The sequence below is a fragment of the Tenrec ecaudatus genome, chromosome 1 (genome assembly GCF_050624435.1).
Source record: "Tenrec ecaudatus isolate mTenEca1 chromosome 1, mTenEca1.hap1, whole genome shotgun sequence".
NCBI lineage: Eukaryota > Metazoa > Chordata > Mammalia > Afrosoricida > Tenrecidae > Tenrec > Tenrec ecaudatus.
The window spans coordinates 173,838,206-173,865,739 of NC_134530.1; the positions used below are offsets into that span (position 1 = coordinate 173,838,206).

At 42.0% G+C, this 27,534-nt stretch overlaps 1 protein-coding gene and 1 pseudogene across 1 annotated transcript in view; one reads left to right on the top strand and one right to left on the bottom strand.

The window, feature by feature from the left end:
• DDR2 (discoidin domain receptor tyrosine kinase 2) overlaps positions 1-27,534 on the top strand; it is a 202,527-nt gene that overhangs the window by 40,407 nt on the left and 134,586 nt on the right. The window lies entirely within an intron of this gene.
• Positions 11,023-11,651, bottom strand: LOC142438806 (large ribosomal subunit protein eL19-like; annotated as a pseudogene).

A 27,534-nucleotide genomic window follows, 5' to 3' on the forward strand; every position in this document is an offset into this window, starting at 1 on the left:
GTTGTTTTCTCTTTGAGTTGACTGGGATTAAGTAGACCACAACTATACGAGGGTCAAGAATATGTGTGGAGACATCCCGGTCAACCTCCCCTAAGTTGAATGATTGTAGAACACCTCCTCCAGCAAGCTCCAACATAACAACCTCTGTGAGGATGACACGGGTATTTCGTTTGGTTATACACAGGGTCTCCATGGATCAGAACGACTTGAGGACACCTAACAACAAGAGGTTCAGAAGTGGAAAATTGGGGTCTTGTGCAAGAAATAGCAAGTCTGGCAGGTGTTTTGATATGAATAGAGAATTCATATAGGGGACTCATGGGAATTTAAGGTGAAATTACCAATTGGGTTAGTTTGAAAAGATCTTGAATACAAAGTAAGGTTTTGCTCTTGTTTTCCATGCAGGTTACAGAGAATCTCTGCAGATATTAGGGCAAAGTTGTCAGATGATATGAATTTTTGTCCAGAAAGACCTGGTCTTACTGCTGTGTATTAGAAAGATTAGAAAGGAGAGGTTGGGATGGGGAGACTAGTTACAACCCAGCAAAATATCCAGTGAGCAGTGAAGGAGGCTGAAGTTGAATCAGAGTCATACTGGAAGGAAGAGACAGGGGCTCTCTGACCACACAAGAGGATAACAAGACAGAGCTCCCTGTAGCATTCAAACCCAAACTCAATCTCACTGCCACGGCCATCGTAGTGGCTCTCTATAGGACAGAGTAGAATTTTGCTGGGGGTTTCTGAGACTGTAACTCTTTACTGGAGTAGAAAGCTTCATTTTCCTCCTGCAGAGTAGCTCATGGATTTGAACTACTAATGAGCCGTCCCCCATGCCATCAGGGCTCCCTTTTGTAGCGTTCACCATACACAAGTCTTCTGGCACTGCGGGGAGTAATAACCAGCCTCGTGTGACTTGAAAACTAAAGCCAGTGATCACATCCAAGGGAAGAGATTGAGAAACACACAGCCCATGAAAATCAGGAAAGCACCATTAATTTACTTTGTTGTTGTTGCAAAACTTCACTTTTCCAAAAGTCTGGGCAAGAATGCAGAAACCTCAGCCTGTGAACTTAGGCCCTGTGCTGGGAAATACAAAATGGAATGCCCCTTAGTAAATCACTAGACTGATAAGAGCCAAGAATTGGAGAGCCTGGGAGACAACGGGTGGAGGAGATTGTGAAGCAGAGAGAAGCCATAGTGTGCTCAGAAGACAGGAGGAAGCAGCCCGGCAAAAAATGACCAAGGGGTAGTCCATATCCAGTCATGGAAATTATTCCTCTCCCCCCAACCAAACCCCAAATCCACTGCCATTGAGTCAATGTCTAACTCATAGTAATCTTGTAGGACAGAGTAGAACTGCTCCCTGGCGTTTCCAAGACAGTAAATCTGTATGGGAGTGCACTGCCTCATCTTCCTCCAAAGGAGAAGCTAGTGGGTTTGAATGGCTGATCTTGTGGTTAGCAGTCCAACATTTAACACATTAAGCCACCAGGGCTCCGCCCCCACCCCCTCCCCCAGCCTAATTCTATAAAGAATATTCTTTGTTGCAAATACTTTTGTAATTAAAGAAAGCAATTAACAGAAGAGAAGCTGTTTTTACTTAACTAGTTTTCTAGTAATTCACCTAATAATTTTCTCTAGCTCAGAATCATCTACAGATTTTTCTTTTTACCCAGTATATAAGGACAAGTAGAACTCATTTTGATAAAATGTGAATGAAATCAACAAATGTCTGTGCTACGTATCATACGTAACACATGACTAGGTTGGTATGCATGCAGAGCCACACTTTCCAAGTGGAACTCTTCTTGTATGTCTCTCTCTATTCATTCATCATCTGTTGACTGGTGTTTATATATATATATATATATATATATATATATATATATATATATACATACACACACTCATTTTATTGGGGGCCCATACAGCTCATCACAATCCATCCATCCATTCTGTCAAGCACATTTATACATATGTTGCTATCATCATTTTCAAAGCATTTTCTTTCTACTTGAGCCTTTGGTATCAGCTCATTTCCCCTACCCCACTCACTTCCTCATAAACTCTTGATAATTTATAAAAATTTTTTTCATGTCTTATACTGACTGTTGTCTCCCTCCGTCTACTTTTCTGTTGCCTGTCCATCTAGGAGGGGGTTATATGTACATAATTTTGATCAGTTGCCTTTTTCTCCCCCCATCTTCCCCTTACCCTCCTGGTATTGCTACGCTCATTATTGATCCCGAGGGGTTTATCTGTCCTGGATTCCCTGTGTTTCCAGCTCTTATCTGTACCAGTGTATGTGCTCTGGTCTAGCTCTTTGTAAGGTAGAATAGGGGTCATGATAGCAGGCAGGAGGAAGCATTCAAGAACTAGAGGAAAGTTGTGCGTTTCATTGGTGCTATACTGCACCCTGACTGGCTCCTCTCTTTCGTGTGACCCTTGTAAGGCGATGTCCAATTGTCTACAGATGGGCTTTGGGTCTCCACTTCACCCTCCCCACATTCACATTGATAAGATTTTTTTTGTCCTGGGTCTTTGAAGCCTGATACCTGAGCCCATCAACACCTGGCTGTGATCACACAGGCTGGTGTGCTTCTTCCATGTGGGTTTTGTTGCTTCTCAGCTGGATGGCCACTTGTTTATCTTCAAGCCTTTAAGACCCCAGATGCTATATCTTTTGATAGATGGGCACTGTCAGCTTTGTTTACCACATTTTCTTATGCACCCATTTTGGCTTCAGAGATCGTATTGGGAAGGTAAGCATCACAGAATGCCAAATTAGAATAAAGTATTAGAATAAAGTATTAGAATAAAGTATTCTTGCGTTGAGGGAGTACTTGAGCAGAGGCGCAATATCAATCTACTACCTTAATACTTAACATATAAATATATGTACATAGATCTTTTCCCTATCATTATATAAAAATATATTTACATATGTAAATGCCTGTATTTGAACCTCTATAAATGTCCTTTGCCTCCTAGTTTTTTCCTCTATTTCTTTTTACTTTCCTCTTGTCCCACTGTCATGTCTAGCCTTCACTCAGGTTTCAGTAATCCCTCTAGGCTACATTTCCTTTGATCATGCCCTACCAGACCTCCTGGACCCTCCTTGCCATGGATTTTAGATCATTTGTGATTTCCTTGTCCCTGGGTTTACTGACACCCCCCCCCCCCTTCTGTGTCCCCCCAACCATCGGTCCCATTGGTTTCTCCTCCAGATTGTTTATCCTGCCTATCTTATCTAGATAGACATGCAGAGACAATAATAAGCACAAAAAAAGAGCAATACAAAAAAACAAAAGAAACAAAGCAAACAACAATAAAAAACAATGACAAAAGAAAAGACTATAAATACCGTATATACTCGTGTATAAGCCAAGCTTTTCAGCACAAAAACATGTGCTGAAAAACTGGGGCTCGGCTTATACATGGGTCAGTGGTACCCCAGCGAGGTGTAACATCTTGCTAGTACCCCCCAGAGTTAACAGGATGAGTGCTGGTTATCTCGCGGGTGATTGCTGTTTCTCCGTTGTTCATTCAAAGCCCCGCTGACACTGCAGGGCTTTGAATGTTTGTTTACTCACATCTGACCAATCAGAGCCATCCTATGACATGCATCTTTAAATAAGCCTTTTAAAGACTGTGTGCAAAGGATGTGGCATGAATGGATGTCATCTGGTCAAGCCTGACTAACAAAAGGAGGAAATCTCATGAAGCCTGACATAGAGTTAATAGCAAAGTGGGTTCGAGATGCATGGGAAGACATTCCAGAAGACATGGTGCGACATGCCTTCCAAAAATGTAGTATTAGTAATGCTACATTGGATGGCAGTGAAGACTGTGCTTTGTATGAAAATGACAGCAGGGATGGTGATGACGGCGATCTCAGTGAGGACAGCGTCTATGATGACCTCACACCAGCTGAAGCTCTGCATTGGGGTACGGATGATGATGAGGAATCCAGTTTTGAAGGATTTTAACTCTTTACATTTTAGCTTGGTTGCTGATTGAGCTCAGGGAATAGTACTCCTAAGGTCTCATTGTTGATACCTTATTGTTTTTGTTGAACCTATTGTCCACTTACTGTGCTGGTTTACTAATGTTAAATGATTTGTCCTTTTATTTATGTTTTTTTATTTAAAATAAATATTTAAATTCATTAACCCATTGATGTCTCAATATTTAGTAATTTTATTTTCATTTGTTTTGATTATTGAAACTCACCAATAGTTTCTGCATTTTCCACCCTAGGTTTATACTCGAGTCAATCAGTTTTTCTAGTTTCCCAGGTAACAATTAGGTACCTTGGCTTATACTCTGGTTGACTTATATTTGAGTATATATGGCAGTTCCAGGGCTATTTGTTGACCTTTAGGAGTATTTTCTGGTCGAGTCTGATGGGGTACCCCGCCCTGGCCCCAACGTCTATTTTTGGAATTCCCTGGGGACTTCATTGCTTTGTCCCCCTTGCTGCTGTGTTGCACAGCCTTACTGTTTCACCCTGGGATAATGGAGTCAGATTAGGCACAATTCCTGCACTGTGTCTGCAGTGTTGTCCCCCGTAGTGCTATGGGTCAGTAAGGGACATCATGTCTTGTGGTGGAGCCTGCCCCATGGTCCCTCAGTGTACTGGCCGACTATGTTATTGATTTAGCTATCATATTGAAGTTTGACTAATTACAGAATAATTCAATGTTTGGACACACTATAGTTTACCTCAAGTTCAAGTCCCCCACTATTAAATTGTGTCCGTATTTTGTGACTACAAACAAATGATTACTCTGCTTTCCAGAGGAGGAAAGTTGAGGTTGGAAGAAAACACACAACTTTCCCAGATGCACAACTAGATTGTGGCAGAGCCATAATATCCCAATACCCTGAACCCAAGTCCAGAACTCCTCCACACTGCAATGACATGTTGGTAAAGGAGGAACGCTGGCCTTTCTTACTCATACCTGGCATTCAATCTGACCTCAGTAAGGAGACCAAAGAGTAAGATTGATGCCTTTGAATTTAGGTATTAGAAAAGAATGTTGAATATACCGCAGACTGCCAGAAGAACAGATTTATCTCAGAAAAAGTATAGCCAGAATGCTCCTTAGAAGCAGTGATGACAAGACTTGAAGCATTTTGGTGGTTACCAGGAGAGAGCAGCCCCGAAGAAAGACATCATGCTCGGTAAAGTAGAGGGTCAAAGAAAAACAGATCCTCAAGGAGATGGAAGGACACAGTGGCTTCAACAGTAAGCGCAAATGTAACGAGGATGACGCAAGGTTAGGCAGTGTTTCCTTCTGTTGTGAACCATGGTGGCTCAGAGGGTTACACAACTGCTGCGAATCCCAAACTACCGGCTGCTGTGCGGGAGGAAGGCGAGACTTTCTACTCCTTTTTTGGGGGGACTTGTATGCTACTAAAGACTCCAAGTCCACTTCCGTTGTACTTTTCCGGCTTTGGGAGCTGCTCAGACCAGTGGCTATATTGAAGAGTAAAGAATCAGGGTGGGGTGGTGGTGGTTAGCCTTTTCTCTCTCTTGTATATTAATTTTATTTTGGTCATTTTAAAGAAAAACATTCTATGTAGTTGTACAGTCAATCTCATAACATCAAACCAGTAACAGGATCCTGTTACCCCCCACCCCGCCGCCAAATGTGGTTCTATCTTTTCCCCTTCTCTTCCTCCATTATTTCCTGTCCCTCCTTTGGTGTGAAAACCACTTTTCTTTTTTTCCCTTATACTAATGGTGTCATTAAAAATTAATCTTTGTATGATTGACTAACTTTGCTAAGCCTAATGTTCTCAAATTTTGACCGTGTTTTGCAATGTTTGATAGTCTTAATTGCTTTTTATTGATGTATTATAGTCCATTGTGGGAATGTACCAGAGTTTGCTTATCCATTCCTCTCCAATGGGAGATCTTGTTTTTTTCCCATCTTTTTACTATTATGGAAACAGTTACAATAAACATAGGTGTGCATATGCCTGCTGTGTGTTGTGCTCATTTCGTTAGGGTATATACCCAGGAGAGCAGTTGCAGGATCATATGGTACTTATATTTGCATTTGTTTAAGGAAACACCATACTGATTCCCATAGTGGGCATGCTATTCTAAAGTTCCACTAGCAACGAATGAGCATTCCAATTTCTCTACATCTTCTCCAGCATTGACTATTATTTATTTATTTTTCTAACTGTCGGTGTGAGGCGGTATCTCATTGTTGTTTTAATTCATTCTCTTATAGCTAATGAACATGAACATTTCCTCATGTTATTGTTCGCTCCCTGGATATCATCTTTATAAATTGTCTGCTCATGTCTTGTGCCCATTTTTTGATGATTGGATTATTTGTATTCTTCTTATTAAAGTATTGTAGTTTTCTATAGATTTCTAAAAGTACCCTTTAATTGGATATATCATTACTAAACATTTTTCCCCAATCTGTGGGTTCTCTTTTTATCACGTTTGATGAAGTCTGTGATGTGCATAAATGTCGCATTTTTAGAAGATCCCGGTGTTTTATTTTGTCTTCTATAGGGTGGATAATTTCCATTATGTTTCACAGTGTATTTATGCCTTGTTTTAGGGCCCTTCAGTTTGCCTCTATTTTTTTCATTGTTGATCTTTGTGGCTCTGGGGTTTATATTTGGGACTTTGATCAATTTTGAGTTCATTTTTGTACATGTGGGTATATGGGGCCTGATTCATTCATTTGCAGGTGGAGATCCAATTTTTTTAGTATTATTTATTTAAAAGGCTTTCCCACTTATGTATTTTAGTACTTTATAAAAAAATTAGGTGCTTGTAGGTATTTGGTTGCAGTTTTGGGGTTCTCAATTCTCATTCACTGGTCTTTATGTTTATCATATTAGTTCAACACAACAACACTTTGTTCAATTAAACTGCATTCCATGTTGCTCACCTTCCCAACACAATCGCTGAAGACAGAGCAGGTATATAAGTAAATGTGCTGAAGAAAGTTGATGGTGCCCAGCTATAAAAAAATATAGTGTCTGGGTCTTAAAGGCTTGGAGAGAAGCACATGGCCATCTAGCTGAGAAGCAACAAAGCCCACATGAAAGAAGCGCACCAGCCTGTGAGAGTATGAGGTGTCAATGGGATCAGGTATCGAAGAACAAAAAAAGTCATATTATTGTGAATGAGGGGGGGTATGGAGTGGGGACCCAAAGCCCATCAGCAAGCAACTGGACATCCCCTTACAGAAAGGTGGTGGGGAGGAGAAAAGCCAGTCAGGGTGCAGTGTAGCAACGATGCAACATACAACTTTCTTCTAGTTTTTTAATGCTTCCTCCCCACCCACTATCATGACCCCAGTTCTACCTTACAAATCTGGCTAGACCAGAAGATCTGCACTGGTACAGATAGGAACTGGAAATACAGGGAATCCAGGACAGATAAACCCCTCTGGACCAGTGGTGAGAATGGTGATACCAGGAAGGTGGAGTAGAAAGGGAGAAGTGATCACAATTATCTAAATATAGCCTCCTCACTGGGGGACAGACAACAGAAAAGTGGGTGAAAGGTATTGGGCTGTATAAGACTTGAAAAATAAATAAATAAATAAATAAATAAATAGATAAAGGGGGGAAATGTGCTGATAAAACTTGGCTTATACTCAAGTATTACAGTAAATCGAATTTGCCTAGATTATCTAAGAAGATCTCCTTTACTTAAAGTCAACTGATTAGAGTCTAGAATCACATCTATGAAACAACAACCCCCCTTTCACAATATCTTGACTAGTGTTTGATTGACAGCTGGAAACTAGTCTAGCCTAGCTGTCCCATTACCAAGAACCTGAACTGATGATTCGAAACCATTGCTCTCTAGCTCCCAGCAGCATAGCCAATATCACCCCAAACACTTCTGATGACATTGACTGAGAGAGGCGTTCCTCGTCCCTCTGACTTCTGTTGCTTTAACCAACAAGCCACAGCTGCTTCGGCAGGCGGTAGATACCCACAGGCCCACAGGCTCTGGAGGGCGAGAGCCCTGCTCTGATTTGCCAGAAGCAAGTGGTTATGTTCGCTGAGGAGCCAGCACCATAATGTCAATGATTTGACTCTGTTACAAGTTCTGCGGGGAGGGAAGGCACATTTTCTTTTGGCTGGGTAAACATTTTATGCTTGTTATGGTGTTTGAAATGCTGGATTTGATTGTTTTGGTTTTTGCTTTTGCAAGCTGGAAGGTTCGCAGTAGATGAGGGGTGTGGTCTGTTAGGGGAAAAGCGGCTTTGGCTTGGCCTCTCTGCCCCCTGTCAGCACACACATGTCCTGTACCAGGGGGCTCCACATTGATCCAAGAGGCTGCCTCCGAGAGACAGTGGGCACTGGCACTGGGGAGGGGAGGTGGCTGGGTGTGGTAGAATCAGCAGTGGACTGGGACTGGATGCTGACTACTAACTTCTCCAGACCTGTTTTCCCCAATCATCTACTTCATTACTGACTTATTCAGCACGAATGCATTGGGGGTCAATGACGTATAAGGCTAAGTTGTAGGTTTTTGAAGATTTAGTCGTGGGCAAGATGGAGTCTCTGGATGGTGCAAGAGCTTCGTGTGCTTTTTTGCTATTGGAAAGGCTGGAGGTTCAAGTCCACACAGGAGGTGAATGAGAGAGGCTTGTTGGATGACAGGCCTGATGTCCAATCCCGAAAGCCAGCCATTGAAAACTTGATGTAGCACAGTCTGCTCTGACACACATAGGGTTGCCATGAGGCATAACTGACTTGATGGCAGCTGGTTTTTGGTTTAATGGACAATATAGATGTCGTGCCTGTCCTTTAGTGTGGATCCCATTGAGTACTTTCTTTGGACTGCTAAGCATGCCATTGGGGTTTATTTAGGATTATTATGTCAATTCAGTGGCAGCCAGCATGGGTTATGATGAAGAAGGTAGGAGGTTACGTCTAGAATTAAGCACCAGGGAAGCCTCAGGAGGGGATGACCGTTATTAATTCCTCTCTTACGTTGGAGTCATGTCCTTTCTGTGGATCTCTTTCTATGTAGCAGCCATTGTCACCTTTGGTTTTCTCAGACTATTCCCTGGCTTTGTTCTCCTCTCTTTACAGACTCCCTCTAACCTGATAATTTCCTCAAGCTCAAATTCAAACTCACTGCCATTGAGACCAGGTTGACTCATGGTGACCCCATAGGACAGGGTCCTATGGATTTCCAGGACTGCAACTCTTCATGGGAGTAAGAAGCCTCATTTTTCCCCAGTGGAGTGGCTGCTGGTTTTGAACTGCTGACCTCAAGATTAACAGCCCACTAGGGTAACCACTAAGCTACTAGGGTTCCCTTTCACTCAGCAGTCTTGAATTTCCAGCTACCTGATGGATACCTCCCTGAAATTCAGATATTTCTTTACAGTGCCATAAAAATATTACATACACACAAATAAAAACAAAACAAAATACTAAAATCAAACCCATTTCCAGTGAATCTGTTCTGCCTCATAGCAGCCCCAACTAGGGTTTCCAGAACTGTAAATCCTTATGGGAACAGCCAGCCTCATCTTACTTCTCAGGAGCAGTTAATGGGTTTGAACTGCTGACCTTGCTGTTAACAGCCCACAGTACCCCAGGGCTCCCTATATGTATATGTACATACACACACATGTAAATCTACATGTATACATACCTGTGTATATGAGACTACATAAAAGATATAAAAAATCCATTATCTTTTAATTCCACTTTCCTACAAATGTGTCTGTATTCATCTACACTCTTTGTTTCTTTATTAATTGTCCCAATGCTTCGATGAAGCTTCTAAATGAAAACTGCCCAGAGAGATGCCTTTCCAGCGCACTACCCAGTGGGAAACAATGCTTCCTTTTTCTGCACAATGCACCACACTCATTCTGTGCTGACTGGTCTTTCTTAAAACCGCCAGGAGTTGTGTTCTCCGGTCTCTCAGACCCCTTGAAGAAAACTGACTCAGAGACGTGGAAAAGCTCCTCTGAGATGAGCTCATGCGAATGGTTTCTGTGATGAAAATAGCAGCGTGAGGTAATGTCAGGGACTTCAGGTTTATAGAGTATAATTAAGAATTTTCCTGAATCATCACACACTGTAATTTCATCATTACGTACGTTCTTTAATTATGGGCAGTTGCCCATTTTAGTTCTGTAATTAGAGATAAAGGCATTAACTTTACAGATAAAACAATCAGCTTAAATTCTTTCCTCTTCCCCACCTTACAAAGAAAATTAATATACCATTAAAAGTTTGTGCATGACGTATATTGGTACAGATTGTTCTTGACACACTGAATCCAGGACAGACAAACCCCACAGGAGCAGCAGTGGGAGTAGGAATACAATGAGAGTAGGGGAAAGGTGGGAGGAGAAGGGGGAGAAATGGGCAACTGACTAGATAATGCATAAGAACCGCCCCCTTCTGCAGGGGGACCAACAACAATAACATGGACAAAGGGAGACAGCGGGTAGTGTAAGATATGAAAATAATAATAATTTATAATTTATCAGGGACCCATGAGGGTGAGAGGGAGATAAAAAAAGAGGAGCTGATACCAAGGGCTCAAACAGAAAGAAAGTATTTTGGAAATTATGAAGACAACATATGTAAATGTGCTTGAGGCAATCGATGTATAGATTGTTATAAAAGCTGTAAGAGCCACCAGTAAAATGATAAATAATTTTTTTTAAGTTTGTGCGCAGAGGGAGCCTCTCAGAGGGCACTCTCCTGGCTCAGGAAGGCTATGCCTCACCACCAGCCGACATGCCCATAGACTGTGCCCTTTCAGGTCAGAGGACTGCTGGGTCCAGGTGGGGGAAGTGGCTCCTTCATTCATATGGATCCCTTAACTGGGAAATGTAAAGGTGCCATTCATGTTTAATGGGTCAGGGGAGATGAAGGGACTCAAGTTAGGGCAACAGTGGCGTTTTATTTCTCATGTGACATTTAATAGATGAGAAGAGGGAGCATTTTATTTAATTGATGGGTAGGCGGGCAAGGCTTGCTCTTATTGAGTATTCAATAGCACTGTGGAGCCCGCGAAGAGAGGGGGAGCTTATTTCTCTGTCTTCCTCCTCGGACAGAGCCTTGCTCCTTCTTGGCCTGGAGTCATTCCATACGGCACCAGCGCGCTTCCCGGACCTCAGACCTGCGGGCCTCAGTCTGCTCAGCCAGCAGCTTCTTGTCTGCCTTCAGCTTGTGGACATTCCGTGAGAATCCACTTGTTCTTGAACCCGTTCCCCTTCACGTTCAGGTACAGGCTGTGATAGACATGGCGGTCGATCTTCTTAGAATCCAGGTGTCTCAGGAGCAGCCGGCGCAGAATCCTCCCCCTCCCCATCCAGGTCACCTTCTAGGGCATTCCAGCACTGGCGTGGTCCTCCTTTGCCCTTTGCCCCTATGCCTGCCCTGCCCACGGCTAAGGTGTCCCCCGCCCCGCCACCCCGCATTGGCCCGAGTAAAACGGTCACAGGCTTGCGGATGATTAGGCCACCTTTGATCAGTTTCCGGATTGCTTTGGCCATTTCATGGGGCTCCTTGCGGTGCAACCACACTTTCTTCCTGACCCGGCGGAGGGCGCTGGAGGCGAGCTCTTCCAAAGGCTGAGCAGACACGTGGCTGTGGCCACAGCGCCGGAAGGAAAGCATTTGTGGAAGCAGTATAGATGAAGGGGTCTGCATTATTCTTTGGGCACGGGCAGCTGTTATGGATGCATATATATATGCATATATATATATGCATATATATATATATATATATATATATATATATATATATATATATATATATATATATATATGCATGTCCAGATCTCGTATGCAGAAACCCATATCTATATAGCTAGACGGAGACTGATTGACATCCTTAACCATCACAGACTTTCAGTAAACTAGCACTTCTTTTGTTAAACCCTCCATGAGTCACCTCTCTCTTCATGAGCACTAGCACATGCGCAGCAGCTGGTCTTTTCAAACTGCCGGCCCCGCGTTCGAGTCTACTTAGACCAGTTTCCAAACCAGATTATATCTATAAATACAGGGCCAGCATTTCAATACAGGGCCAGCATTTCAATATATACACTTTGGGAGGCTATACAATTAAATCCAAAACACCCTTTCCCATTTCTCTCCCCCATGCCAGCAAGAGCACTTGTTAGGCCATGCCACCACTTTGCTGAGAAATCACCATTGGCTTCTTTTGAATGTAACCCAAATTTCTTCCCATGGCTATAAAGCTCTCTACGGTGTAGCGCTTTCTCTCTCTCTCTCTCTCTCTCTCTCTCTCTCTCTCTCTCTCTCTCTCTCTCTCTCTCTCTCTCTCTCTCTCTCTCTCTCTCTCTCTTTCTCTCTCTCTCTCTCTCATCCAGCAACTATGGACTCTCTCTCTCTAGATCCTCGAATATGAAAACTCTCTGTTTCCAGACCATCGTGCAAACAGTGTTCTCTGCCTCGATCAGCACACCTCCCCCTCCTCCTGGCCTGACGCCTGCGCGACTCCTTTTCATTCTCTGGTCTTTGGGAAGGCTTCCTACCGACAGTTACGATTTTCCAGGCCCGTATCTTGTTTGTTTCTTTCACAGCACTCACCGAGCAGTGCAATCGGTTTGTGTGCCAGCTTCCCGTATATTGTAAATTCCACCAGGGCCACATTTCCTGCTCTTTGAATTCACCGAGAGGTAACCCAACAGTTAACAAAGACATCGGAGCTTATTAACTCAAAACTGATGGCCACCGAGTCAATTCAGACTTATAGTGACCCTATAGGACAGAGTAGAACTGCCCCCTGAGAGTGTCTGAGACTGTAAATCACTATGGGAGTAAGAAGTCTCATTTTCCTCCCTCAGAGTGGCTGTGGTTTTGAACTGCTGATCTTGTGGTTAGCAGCTCAACATGTAAACCACTATGCTACCAGAGGTCCTGGAACATATTAGATTTTGATATATACTGATGAGTGAATGAATGAAATCCTGACCCTCAGAGTTAATGTTCTAGAAGCAGGGTTGACCTACTTTCTTAGGTAACCGATGAACAGAGTAGGGTGTGACATTTAATTGTGACATGGTAGACTGACACCCTTTCTTTCCTCTTCCACCAATAAAAAACCCACCCCTCTCGTTTTACCAGTGTCTTTGGGACACACAGTTCTGTCATATGTCTGACTCTGAATCAGATCTCTTGAATTTACCAGGAGGGAGGTTGTCTGGCAAAGCACAGTATAAAGCGCATTGATTATTCTCTGGCAGCATTGTCATGATCAATATAACTAATGTTGATGTTGGATAACCTGGGAAGCAACTCAAGATAGACTTTCCACTTTCGATCTACTTAAACGGTGTGAGAGAAATAGCACACACTCAACTGGTGAGAGAAATAACGCACAACCAATGATTGGGATTCAAGGAGAAACAGTTTCACTCAGCACTTACTTGCTAAGAGCTATCCATGATCCAGGGAGGATGCTGGGTGCTGGGGACGCGGAAGAGAGGAGTGTGGAGACTGCTGTGTAGTCAGGGCAATGGGCTTAAACAAATGAGTAGAAGGAAGGAGTGCTGGCCTGGCTTTCTCCACAGGGAGAAGGGAGGTTAGTCTCTGGCGAGAGATGGTGGTAGGAAAGGGGTGAGTGGTGATCATGCACTTATTCATGGTGAGTTATCAAGTCAAAAGGCTGGAGACAGCCTGGGCCTTTCAGAGAACTACACTGTGCCTGACCTGCAGGGACACACAGGACACACTTGGTTAATATTTGTGCAACCAATGAATGCCTGAGTAAAAGGGAGGGCGAGGAAGCTGGGATGTTAGTAGAGGGGCGTCGCAGAGGGCCTTGCTAGCGTGGGTGATGGAGGAGAGAGACGTGTCCAACGGAGTTTCCCGTATGTAAGAGAGATCGGGTTGTTTTGATTTTTTCCTTTGGCTGAAGAAGAAGAACAACACAAAAGGATCAGAGAATGGTGGCTGAGCATTTGGAGTGGAGGAATTCCAGAGTGGAGACAGGAAGAATGCTCAGGGCTGGGGACAATTACCCGGGAGAAGCTCGAAGCGTGGCCTAGCAGTCTACACAGGCAGGGCGGGCCTTCCAGAGCAGACACCCTGGTGACTGGCGGGACTGTGTGTGAACTTGAGTTGAATTGTGGGTATGTGTGTATCAGAGTAAGTTGGAAAGCGTGTATGTACATGAGTGAATAGTAAGGGGTGCATGTGTGAGTGTCCACACAAAGGAGCCAGTGTGTGTGTGTGTGTGTGTGTGTGTGTGTGTAAGTGGGTTGGAATGTGTCTGTGTTTGTGTGCAAGTAAGTTAGAGTGTCTGTTTGCGTGTGCACACATGTGTGCACATGAGTACATGCGAGCAGTCAAGAAAGATTTAGCCTAAAGGCTTGCAAAATACTGCTTATGCCTCCCCCTTCTTGATCACATGCTCCACGTCACACAGAAACGGGCAGAACAACTCAGGCCAGGAAGGCCATCCTGACTCACAGCGAGCTGTTTCCAGTCTAGTCAATTAATGGCTCCCTCCTCATGGCCACACAGCACTTTCCTGTATAATGGTTTTCACACCACTGTCATTACTAGTTTATGTAACACTTTCCCCTTGCAAGACTGTGAAATCCTTAAAGAAAGGACGGCATGTCACTGATCTTGGTGTCCCCAGAGCCTAAACGTTATCCAAGCACAGAGCAGGTGCTCAACGAGGTGTGTTGAGTCAACTATAAAAAAAAAAAATCACAATTCTGTCTCTTATTAAGCCAAGCCACGAAATCTCCAGAATAAAATCTCATTGTTGCCTCCTGTACTTTTCTTGGAAACAGTCATAACAGTACATTAAGAACCTCCTATGTACTGAGCACCATGCCAAGAACACTGTGTACCATGTCTTTGCAAGGACATGGAGTTTCATATATCTCAGGGACAAAGTATCAGAAACGTCCTTCTACAGGTGAGAGAGGCAAGTCTCATAGCAGTGAAGTAACTTTCCCAAGTCACCCAGGTGGAAAGAGGAGAGCTAACACTGGGACACCAACGCCCCTGCTTCCCTCTGCGCTCTGCGGCCTTCCGTTCCCTGTCATGACCCATCCCAGCTCTCCATTTTCTGCAGTGGGAAAAGTCACTGCCCTCCCCATGAGGAGCAAAAGGATTTAAGCTCATCGAAAGGAAACACTGCTTCCTCTGTGTTCCCAGGGGTTCGGCCAATCCCCGAGAGTGAACCAAAATCAATATTATCCCAGAGATGTGGCCAGGTGGGGTTAGCTCCAGCTCTGGATGCAGGGAGCTGGTTGCCAGAGCGCAGGATGAAGAAAGAGTATAGTCCACTCGAGATCTAAGTCCATGGTGGCTTGTGGTCGAGATGTCCCTTCCCTCCAGCTTTTGAATTTTCCGTTTTTAACTCAAGGGTCCAGGCAGGATATTGCTTACTCCAGAGGGAGCTACTTCCAAATTCTCCTCTCTTACTTGGTCAAAAACTTCAAACTTTGCGTTTGCCATTTCAAAACTATGAGTTAGTTCCTAGGGTGGGTCAACCGAAAGGACAAGGGCCTTACGTGTCCAGTTGTCTTGCAGTTGTTGATATTCAGTTGTTGTTGTTGTGCGCCATCGGGTCAATTCCAACTCACAGCGACCCTGTAAACCCACAGTCACCAAGTGGAATGGGACTTACAGCTATTCTGCAGGACAGAACAGAACAGAACCGCCCCTGTGGGTTTCCAAGACTAGAAATCTTTACAGGAGCAGAAAGCCTTATCTCTCTCCCACGCCATCTTAGAAGACAGAGTAAAACTATCCCCAGACGGTTTCCTAAGCTACAGTCTCAACAGGAGCATCTCCTCAGGTCTTTTGTCCCACAGAGCCACTGGTAGTTTCAAACTCTCAACCTTTTGGATAGCGATTGACTTAACCATTTTGCTGCCGGGGCTTCTTGGGTACTCAGTATTTATTGACTGATGGGTCCTGATTAACTGACTCCTCTTGACACATTTCCATTCTCTGCCACATGTTGGCCCTTAGGTACCACCGCTCCAAGGCCTCGCTGTGTTCTTCCATGCTTTCCCATCCTCTTTGTCCCCATGACCAGAGAGAAAGAGGGAACTTACAGGAACTTCAGCTCCATGAACAGGTGGTGGGGGTGCGGGTGGGGGGGGGGTGGTGGTGGCTAAAGTTTTCTGAGCTGTTTTCTTCACTCCTGATTTTTCTCCACTCTCTAGTGGGATGACTCACTCCCATCGTCTTTTTATTTAAGTTCTTGGAACTGAACTGCGGGCACCTCCCAGGCAGCCCTCCGCCCTGGCTACCGGCCAGAAGGAAAAAGCTGAGTGTTGTTGACTTTCAGACCACGTCAGGGCTCTCGGCAGGTACACTACTTTTTGAACCACTTCCTCCCACTGCTGGATATGAGCGGGATTCTTGCAGTTCTGGCCTGTGATTTCATTGGTTTCTTTAGCATCTCCCCCCTCCTCAATTTTATTGATCTTATTGTTGCTGAGAATACACACAGTGAAACATACACCAACTCAACAGTTTCTCCACGTACAATTTAGTGACATTGGTTATGTGTTTCTATCGGTGAAACTCTTTTCAACCATGTTTTCTGTCTCATTAACATACACTCACTGTTCCATGAAGTTTTCATTGCTATTTCAATACCGTCCACATTTCATGGACTTTTCAGCTGTGTATTGGAGTTAGACAAAGTTATTCTTGTTTGCTTGTTTTTTTTTGAACATTCGTGTGTGTGTGTGTGTGTGTTGGGTGAAAGCTTACAGAGCAAATGAGTCTCCCTACTTAACAACATATACACATTTTGTTGTGTGACATTAGTTTGAATCCCTTCAAGGTACTACTACTACTACTTCCTTAGGTTCTCCACTTCCACTTGTTCCTTCCTGCTTTCCAAAAGGAGCCCTGGTGGGGTAGTGGGTTACACAGTGGCCCGGTAAATGCACTATCGACAGTTTGCAATTACCTGCTGCTCCTTGGAAGAAAGATGGGGCTTTGGGCTTCTTTAAAGATTTACAGCCCCAGAGCCCAAAGGACCAGTTCCATGTGGTCCCGTAAGGACACTGGGAGTTGGAATTGACTCAAGAGCACTGGGTTTGGTTTGGGTTCCTGCCTTCTGAATTTGACTGTTTTGAAAGTCCTGCCCTTTGAATTTTCGATGGTTGATTATTTCGAGCTGCATCTACCTCACGGTTGTGATGGTTCAGTTCACAGGCCTTTCCATAGTTTGGGTGAAAGGTCATCCCAGCGGCTGTGTTCAGTGCCAGATTTGAAGGGTGCCTATCAGACCAGTAAGTCTGGTTTTCTTTGTAATTTTGAACTTTGTTCTACTTTTCCTCCATTCTAGCCAGGACCTTCTTTTGTGATTCTGATCAGATTAGTTGGTAGTGGAGCCTGTGGTTCATGCGGTCCATTATCTGTTTGTTTGCTTTAGAAGAGAAATCACGAATACTTGGGGTCACTTGCCGAAAAGGGGTCCCCTAATGGGCCAGCGATACTGAGTTCAGTGGATCCATTTTCAACAAGGCATGAAGGTTAGGGACATGACTATGGAGCCAAATTGGTTGAGTTTAAAAATTGACTCTCTTACTCACAAGAGTTGTGGGACCTTGGGCAGGTTAAATAACCTCTGAGTCTTATTTTACTCCTATTTAAGTTAATGATAATAATTTCCATTTCATAGGGAGGATTAAATGAGGCACTGTATGCTAAGACTAGACTACTACCTTTAGTAACCCAAACCCCAAACTAAATTCACTGCCATCTAGTTGATGCTGACTTAAAAAAAATCATTTTATTGGGGCTCATACAACCCTTATCACAATCCATGCATACATCCATTGTGTCAAGGATATTTGTACATTTGTTGCCATCATCATTCTCAAAACATTTGCTTTCCACTTGAACCCTTAGTATCAGCTCCTTGTTTTTTTCCCCGTCCTCCCCTCCCTTTCCTTCCTTACGAACCCTTGATAATTTATAAATTATTATTATTTTGTCATGTCTTACACTGTCCAACATCTCCATTCACCCACTTTTCTCTTATCCATCCCCCAGGGAGGAGGTTATATGGAGATCCTTGTGATTGGTTCCCCCTTTCTACCGCACCTTCTCTTCACCCTCCTAGTATTACCTCTCTAACCACTGGTCCCGAAGGGATCATCTGTCCTGGATTCCCTATGTTTCCAGGTCCTATCAGTAGCAGTGTACATCCTTTGGTCTAGCCAGATTTGTAAGGTAGAATTGGGATCATGATAGTGGGGGGTGTTGCGAGGAAGCATTAAAGAACTAGAGGAATGTTGTATGTTTCATTGGTGCTACACTGCGTCCTGACTGTTTCATCTCCTCCTCAAGACCCTTCTATAAGAGGATGTCCAGTTGCCTACAGATGGGCTTTGGATCCCCACTCCACACTCACCCTCATTCACAGTGATATGATCTTTTGTTCTTTGTTGCCTGATCCCATTAACACCTCATGATCACACAGGCTGATATTCTTCTTCCATGTGGGCTTTGTTGCTTCTGAGTTAGATGGCCGCTTGTTTACCTTCAAGCCTTTAAGACCCCAGATGTCATATCTCTTGATAGCCGACCACCATCAACTTTCTTCATTACATTTGCTTATGCACACATTTGTCTTCAGCGATCGTGTTGGGAAGGTGAGCATCATGGAATGCCAGGTTAATAGAACAAAGTGTTCTTGCATTGAGGGAGTACTTGAGTGGAGGTCCAAAGTCCATCTGCTACCTTAATATTAAACCTATAAATATATGCACATAGATCTATTTCCCCACCATCCTATATAAATATATTTACTTATGTACATGCCTGTATTTGGACCTCTATAAATGCCCTTTACCTCCTAGTTCTTTCCTCTATTTCCTTTTACTTTCCTCTTGTTCCACTGTCATGTTCATTTGGGTTTCAGTTATTTTTTCTAGGTTACATTGTTTGATCAAGCCCTACCAAGCCTCCTAAACCCTCCTCACCACTGATTTTGGATCCTGTGTTGTTCCCTTGTCCTTGGGTTTGTTAACACCCACTTCCTTTCCCCTGCCTCCCCCTCTGCTATGTCCTCCTAGAACTGTAGGTCCCATTGCTTTATCCTCTAGAATGTTTGTCCTGCCTATCTTATCTAGATAGACGTGCAGAGATAATAATATGCAAAAGAACAAGACAGAGAAAAAAAGCAAAACAACAACAGAAAACAAAACAACAACACACATACAAGAAAGAATGACCAAAAAAAAAGAAGAAGAGAAAAGTCTATAAATAGTTCAAGGTCTGTTTATTGACTTTTACAAGTGTTTTGCAGTCAAGACTGATGAGGTGCCGTGTTCTGGCCCCACAGTCTATTTTTGGTATTCCCTGGGGACTTCATTGCTCTGCTCCACTTGCTGTTCTATTGCATGCTCTTAGTGTTTTACCTTGGTGTCGTGGGGTCAGATCGGGCACAGTTCCCACACTGTGTCTCCAGTGTTGTCCCGTAGCGTTATGGGTCAGTGAGGGACGTCAAACACAGGATTCTTTTTGATAGCTGACGACGATCTGGTTTTTCCACCACACTTTGCCATAACACTGTTATTAAATGATCGTTTCATGCAGGTAGGTATCGAGCAAGACCATATTATAAGAAGGAATTGGTCTTAGTTTAGGACTATAATTAAGTTGAAACCTAAAACTTATTCATATGTCTATGGTCTATACATGTGTCTGGTTCACTTTTGAGATATAATTATAATTTTATTACAGGAAACATTGTAAATCATCCCTATCTGGTGTAGGATAATTTATCGGTAGTATAATTAATTTACAAAACCAGTATTACCTTGATACTCAAACTAGCTAAATATAGTACAGGAAAAGAACAATTACAGTTCAATAGTTCTCATGAATATACATGTGAACATTGTTAACAAAAATTAGCAAATAGAATTCGTAAATATAAATATAAGTTGTCTCAGCAATGCAAGGGGGTTTTAATAATTTCAAGACTCAGTGTGATCCACCATGTGAACAGAATAAAGAAGGATTTCACAATTCTATCAATTAATACAGAAAAAAACATTCGACGATATCCAGGACTCATTCGTAACAATAGCCCTCTGCAAGTTAGGAACAGGTAGTAATTAATAAAGAATATAAAACATACAATTAACATCACACTTAATCAAAAAAACCTGGATGTTTCCCCCTAATATCAAACACAAGGTAAGGATATCCACTCAAACGTTTTATTCACCACAGTATTGCTAAGTTCTACCCATTAAAATAAGACAAGATAATGAAGTAAAAGGCATACAAACTGGAAGGCGAAAACAAAGTAATCTCTATTGCAGATGACATTATTGTCGACACAAATAATCTGAAGATACATTAAATCAATAAATGAATGAATGGATGAAACAAACTCCCAAACAGAAGCACATAAGTCTAAAACTAAGTGAGTTAGTTCACCAAGGTCATGGTATACAAGTTCCACACACAGAGATTTGTTGTGATTTCTATATATCATCAATGCAGATGTGGAAACTAAAGTTAAATGTTAATAATAAAAATTTTAAATATGTTTGCAATCATTCAAAAATGCTAATAAATCTAACAGAACATTTACAAAATTTGTAAATCTACTAAAGTAGATCCAAACAAACGGAGAGGTATATTCTATGTCCCTGGATTGATTAAAATGTCAGTGCTCTCCAAATTGATAGGTCCAATAAAATTCTTATCAAAAGCTAGCAATATATGGATATAGATAAGCTTAGAAAGGCAAAGAAACAAAACATTGCTAGACCAGTTTTAAGAAGGAGAGAGTGAGAGGAATCCGTCTGGTTTATTTGAGGGTTTCGTCTTGGCACAGTAGTCGAGATTGGGTGTAGCAGGATGAGCACATATATTAAAGAAATACAACAAGGAATCCATGAAGAGATTTACACAAATCTTCCCCTGCATGAATTTTTTTCCAGTAAATCAGATGGCTCCAATTTAGTTCCCAGGACTTTTATTGTCTTGCTATGTGAACTTGGACAAGTGGCTTCTCCCAATTCTAAAATCCTTGATTTTCTGGATCAAAACCACTTGATCTTGCCCGTCTTTGTTCCCTACTCTATTTATCTATTTAACATCTTTTCTAACAGTTTTATTGGTGTGTATTTAACATGCTATTCAGTGATTTAAATCTATTTCTTAAAGGGTTGCACAATCATCCCATATCGATTTTAGGACATTTTCCTTCATTCTTGCCCCAATTATTACTACCTTCCCATTACCCTCCAATACCCTCTGCCATAACCTTAAGGGATTATTATTCTGGTTACTGTCCCTATGGATTACTCTCCTGGATTTCATATACAGACGTCTTACAAAAAAACAACCCCAAACAGCAATAAGAAACGAAAACACATTAAAAACCTCAATCCTAAAGAACGCAGAAGATAATAGAAACTAGAACCTAACTATATCTGCAGTGACCCATTTTCCAGAGCACTCTGAGGGCACGAGTATCCACATTCCCGGTCACTTGTCTAAGGGAGTTCGATGGACATTCAATCAGCATGGGGTCTCTGCACATGGATTTTAGACTTTCCCTACCATCCATAGCCTTCTGTAAACCAGGCAGTCAGAATTTGAGCTCTAATACAATTCCATCTCTGATCTTGGAGGTTATTATTTACAATTCTTGGATGACTGGGACGGGTTTGCTCCTGTGTGAGGATTTCGCTGGCATTCACTTAGAGGGCTGCTTGCTTTAAGACAATCCTCGCCTCCGTTCATTATCTTCAGCAATCACTTCATGAGGGCAAGTATTGAGTAGGGCTGCTTTGAAAGAACTATTTTTTTGTAGATTTGGGCTTATCATTAAATGTGAGGTCAAAGTTCTCTCATATGTCTAAAGTGTATATATGTCCCTGATCCACTCTGGAGGCCATGTTATCAGCTTGTTGAGAAATGATTCCAGTAACCTCCACAAGACATTTAGAAATTCTAATAATAGTATCATTAGTCTAGCCAATGGCATATATTTTAAAATACTATTGAAAAAAGGAATATATACATGTATAGGAAAGCTTTGTAGACTAAAATCCATGGGACATTCACTTATATAGGTTTGAAACTTAAATAAGGGAACTTTGTTTAAGAAAGCAATAAGGGTTAGCCGGAAGGCAAAAATTCAATAAGTAGGGTTTCCAAATTCTATAATTCTTATACGTTCTATGCAGAATGCTACCCACCTCAAAAAGACAAAAACCTAAAATTCAAGTAAGCCTACAGCACAAAGCCAGGCGCACTGAGGGATAACAAGAAGCTCGTTATAAAATGTGTGACTCTCAGTAGTTTTCAGTTTGCTGCTGTTATGTGTTAACGTGTTCTCTGTATATCCACCCCAGGGTACGTAGCTCTAGAGGCAGTGACTGGAATAATGGTCCCTGGGTGATTGTCAGGGGAGCTAATGACAATGAGGACAAGAATGAAGAAGATGACCTCAAATTGACTGTGATGATGACTATGTGACTTTTCTTAAGATGATCGAACTCGTGACTTGTATTTGTGAGTTGTATGCCAATAAAACTTTTTTTAAAAGATAGAAGTGTTTCAAAAGGACAGTAGCGTAGTGCCACGGAATGTACATCCAAATCCCTTTAATAAAATGATCAAGCATGGCTCAAATACAAACAAACAGACAAAACAGAGGATTAGCAAGAAAATACTGGGTGGATTCTCCCTTTGGGAGTATACATAAGTAAAGTAGAAAATAAATGTAGACAGGTTTACCTATCAGTGGAAGTGAAATCATTTTCTCAGAGACAGATATGTCCTCACTTCTCTGGTCAGGAATTCCCCTTGAAATTCACTGATCATAGAATTGATGGCAAGGAGGGTGTAGGAGGCCTGGTAGGGCTTGATCAAGGGCAATGTAACCTAAAGGAATTACTGAAACCCAAATAAGGCTGAGCATGATAATGGGACAAAAGGAAAGTAAAAGGAAATAGAGGACAGAATTAGAAGCCAAAGGACATTTAGAGAGGTCCAAATATAGGCATGTACATATGTAAATATATTTATATATGATGATGGGGAAATAGATCTATGTACATATATTTGTAGGTTTATTATTAAGGTAGCAGATGGATATTCTGTTCCACTCAAGTTCTCCCTCAAAGCAAGAACACTTTGTTCTACTAACCTGGAATTCCATGATGCTCACCTTCCTGACATGATCGCTGAAGGCAAAGCGGGTACATAAGCAAATGTGGTGAAGAAATCTGATGGTGCCTGGAATCAAAAGATATAGCATCTTGGGTCATAAAGCCTTCAAGGTAAACAAGCAGCCATCTAACTGGGAAGTAACAAAGTCCACATGTAGAAGCGTAGAAGCACATCAGCCTGTGTGATCACGAGGTGTCGATAGGATCAGATATCGGGCATCAAAGAACAAAAAATCAGATCATTGTGAATGAGGGGGAGTGTGGAGTGGAGACCCAAAGCCCATCTGCAGGCAACTGGACATCCCTTACAGAAGGGCTATGGGGAGGAGATGAGCCAGTCAGAGTGCAGTATAGCACCGAGGAAACATACACCTTTCCTCTAGTTCTTTAACGCTTCTCCCCACCCCCACCCCCAATCCCAATTCTATTTTACAAATCTGGCTAGACCAGAGAATGTACATGGGTACAGAAAAGAGCTGGAAACACAGGGAATCCAGGACAGATAAACCCCTCAGGATCAATAATGAGAGTAGTGATACTAAGATGGTAAGGGAAAGGTGGGGGGGGGAAGGGGAAACCAATCACAAAGATCTACATATAAACCCCTCCCTGAGGGTCAGACAACAGAAAATGGGTGAAGGGAGATGTCAGACAGTGTAAGACATGACAAAATAATAATAACTTATAAATTATCAAGGGTTCGTGTGGGAAGGCGGCTGGGGGAGGGAGGGGAAAAATGAGTTAATACCAAGGGCTTAAGTAGAAAGAAAATGTTTTGAGAATGATGATGGTAACAAATGTACAAATGTGCTTGACACAATGGATGTATGCATGGATTGTGATAAGAGTTGTATGAACCCCCAATAAGATGATTTTAAAAATAAAAGAGTTGTATGAGCACCCAATAAAATGATTTAAAATTTTTTCTCTGATCATCATTATATGAGAGTCTATTAATTTGGGGTGAACATGGGACAATGCTATTTGTCAGGATATATTTGGTCTTGTCCCTCTCTTCCCTAAGTAAAAACTGACCCCAGCTGAGATGCGATCTCCTAGGATGGAGTGTTTACTAATATGTATAAATAGGGAATGATAAATGTATCTGAGCCTTAGATAGACTCACACCACATTGTTTGAGAGACAAAATTACATGATTACATGTCCTTAGAACAAACACTTACCTTTGTCTTGGTTTTTGCCTGATTGTATTTTTTTTTGCTTTGTAGTAATGCATAGTATTCTATTGTGTACCAAAGTATCTTTAGCCATTCTTCTACTGATGGATTTTGGTTTGTTTCCAGCCTCTTTCTATTGTGAACAGTGATGCTAAGAAGATAGGAGTGCATATGTCTCATGCTATGTCTCTTAATTCTTTAGGGTACATACCCTGCAGAGGTATTGCTGGATCGATCATATGGGGTTTTCATTCCTAATTGTTTTATGTAGCACCCTATGGCTGTGCACACTGTTCATGTTTACAGTATATGAATGTTCCAATCTCTCCACACCCTCTCCAGCATTTATTGTTTTCAATTTTTTATTTGGGCCATCATTGTTTGTATAAGACAATATCTCATCATTGTTTTGATTTGATTCCTAGTGACTGGGAGTATTTTTTCATGTGTTTGTTAGCCATTTGAATGTAATTTTTAAAACATTTTATTAGGGGCTCATACAACTCCTATCACAATCCATACATATACATATATCAATTGTATGAAGCACATCCGTACATTCCTTGCCCTAATCATTTTCAAAGCATTTGCCCTCCACCTAAGCCCTTTGCATCAGGTCCTCTTTTTTTTCCCTCCCTCCCCACTCCCTCCTCCCTCATGTACCCTTGATAATTTATAGATTGTTATTTTGTCATATCTTGCCCTATCTGGAGTCTCCCTTCCCCCCCTTCTTTGCCATCCATCTCCCAGGGAGGAGGTCACATGTGGATCCTTGTAATCGGTTCCCCCTTTCCAACCCACTCACCCTCCACTCTCCGAGCATCGCCCCTCACACCCCTGGTCCTGAAGGTATCGTCCACTCTGGATTCCCTGTGCCTCCAGCTCCCATATGCACCAGTGTACAACCTCTGCCTTATCCAGTCCTGCAAGGTAGAATTCGGATCATGGTAGTTGGGGGAGGAAGCATCCAGGATCTGGGGGAAAGCTGTGTTCTTCATGGGTACTCCATCACACCCTGATTGACCCATCTCCTCTCCTAAACCCCTCTGTGAGGGGATCTCCAGTGGCTGACAAATGGGCCTTGGGTCTCCACTCCACACTTAGTCCTTCATTCACTATGGTATATATATATATATATATATATATATATATATATATATATATATATATATATATAAATTTTTGGTGAAATGTCTATTCATATCTCTTACCACCTTTTAAATTGGATTTCTTTTTCCTTATTGAGATCTTGCAATTTTGTATACATCCTAGAAAACAGTGCTTTTCCCATTAGTATCATTGTCCTGTGTATTTGCTAAAAAAATTTTTTCCAAATCTATGGGCTCTCTTTGTACTCCTTTGGTGAATTCTTTTGATACATATAGATGTCTTATTTTCAGTAGTTTCCAGTGTTTCCTGTTCTGTGTAATGGAAACATCTTGTCTTCTCTCCTTTCCAAGGCTCTGTTTGACAAGGGATGATAAAATGCTTTTGTTTTTAAATATAAAGAACTCTACAAATCAAAATAATGATTATGTTTATTGATATTAATAATATATCTCAGCACCATGAGAACTCGACTCTGTTCATGTAATTTCTTAATTAGATTTTTTCTTTCTGATCAGCACAAGACATTCTTCATTTGAATTTCTTAAGGAGCATGTGGAATGGGACTAGTTTTTGTGGAGCTGTTTTAAGAGTTCTAAAAGATCCAAAGCACAGAATCTGGTCATACAAAGTTCTAAAAAAGTTTTGAGAACAGAAATTTTATAGCAATTTAAGAGAAGTTCAAAGGTAGGTGGTCTGTTTCCTAGTAAAATATTTCTGCTTGTGTGGGCAGAAAGATCTTGGAATAATTCAAACCAATCAGCAGCCAAACACACAAAGACGATTGTATGCAAATTCATGGTGAGTGTATCTTTGGAGCTATGAAAAAGCACAGTCCTGAATACATAAAGCATGGATCTATACAGACATGTGTGCATATACATGCACTCCTCCTGCCCACTCTGCTCCCTTCCCCTCACCCAATCTATTAGCACTTTTAGCGCCAATACCACTTTAAATGGCTACTGCTATAAACTCAGCAAAACTCACCCCGTTAAAACTCAGCAAGGAAATGAAAATATATAATTGTAAAAAACACCCAAACTTGAATTAGTCCACTAAAACTTACCTCTTTCAAGTTGACTAAAACTTACCCCTTTCAAGTTTTAGTCCACTAAAACTTACCCCTTTCCAGTTGGTGTAGGGTTAGAAGTGTGAAGTCTGGAGGCAGACTACTTGGCTTTAAATCATAACCGCACCATTATTAACTGGGGTGCTGGACATGTTATTTAGCTACTTGGAACTTCGCTAACTTCAGGATAATTGCAATGCCAATGATGCTTACTTCATAGGATTAATGTCAGGGTTTGAAGAAACCTTTATGCTCTGCTTTTATGCACTAAATACATTTAGTGAGAGAGACAGAAATAAGTGTGCTCTTTCATATAATATTACCCATCCATGGAATGGAACAGCTGGGTGACCAATGCTTTAAAATCCTCTCCCCATATATCTTGTCACTGTGCTGTCACCAAATCATCCTACCATTATCCATTTCTCAGTTTGAGTCACTGAAATTCAGTCATGCCTTGGGGAGCATTAGCAGAGTGATTTATAAACCAGTTTATTAGACGGGGAGGCAATTTGAAGATCCCAGGGGCGCTACTCACAAGACATATGATTGTGGGCAAGTCAACTGATGTCCCTGACTCTCAGTATGTACATAAAGGATGCTGAGCTGGGCGATTGCTGGGGGCCTTTACAGTGCTCATATTGCATGAAGCAGGTGTTCCCTCTGTGGAGAACCTATTTTGTTGGCACAGATATTTTGGAAACTCATATAGCTTGTATTTATCGAAAACCTTTTCTGTACTAAGAGCCCTGGTGGTGCAGGGGACTGCTAATCAAAAGATCAGTAGTTCTAGCCCACAAGCAGCTCCGAGGGATAAAGGGGAGGCTGTCTACTCCAATAAAGATTTAGTTTCCGAAAGTTGCAGGAGCAGTTTCACCCTGTCCTATATAGTTGCTATGAGTTGGAATCATCTTGATGGCAGTAGGTTTGTACTAGTCCTTTTAAACACTTGGACATATTTAAGCCTTTTGCAGTTCTGTAAA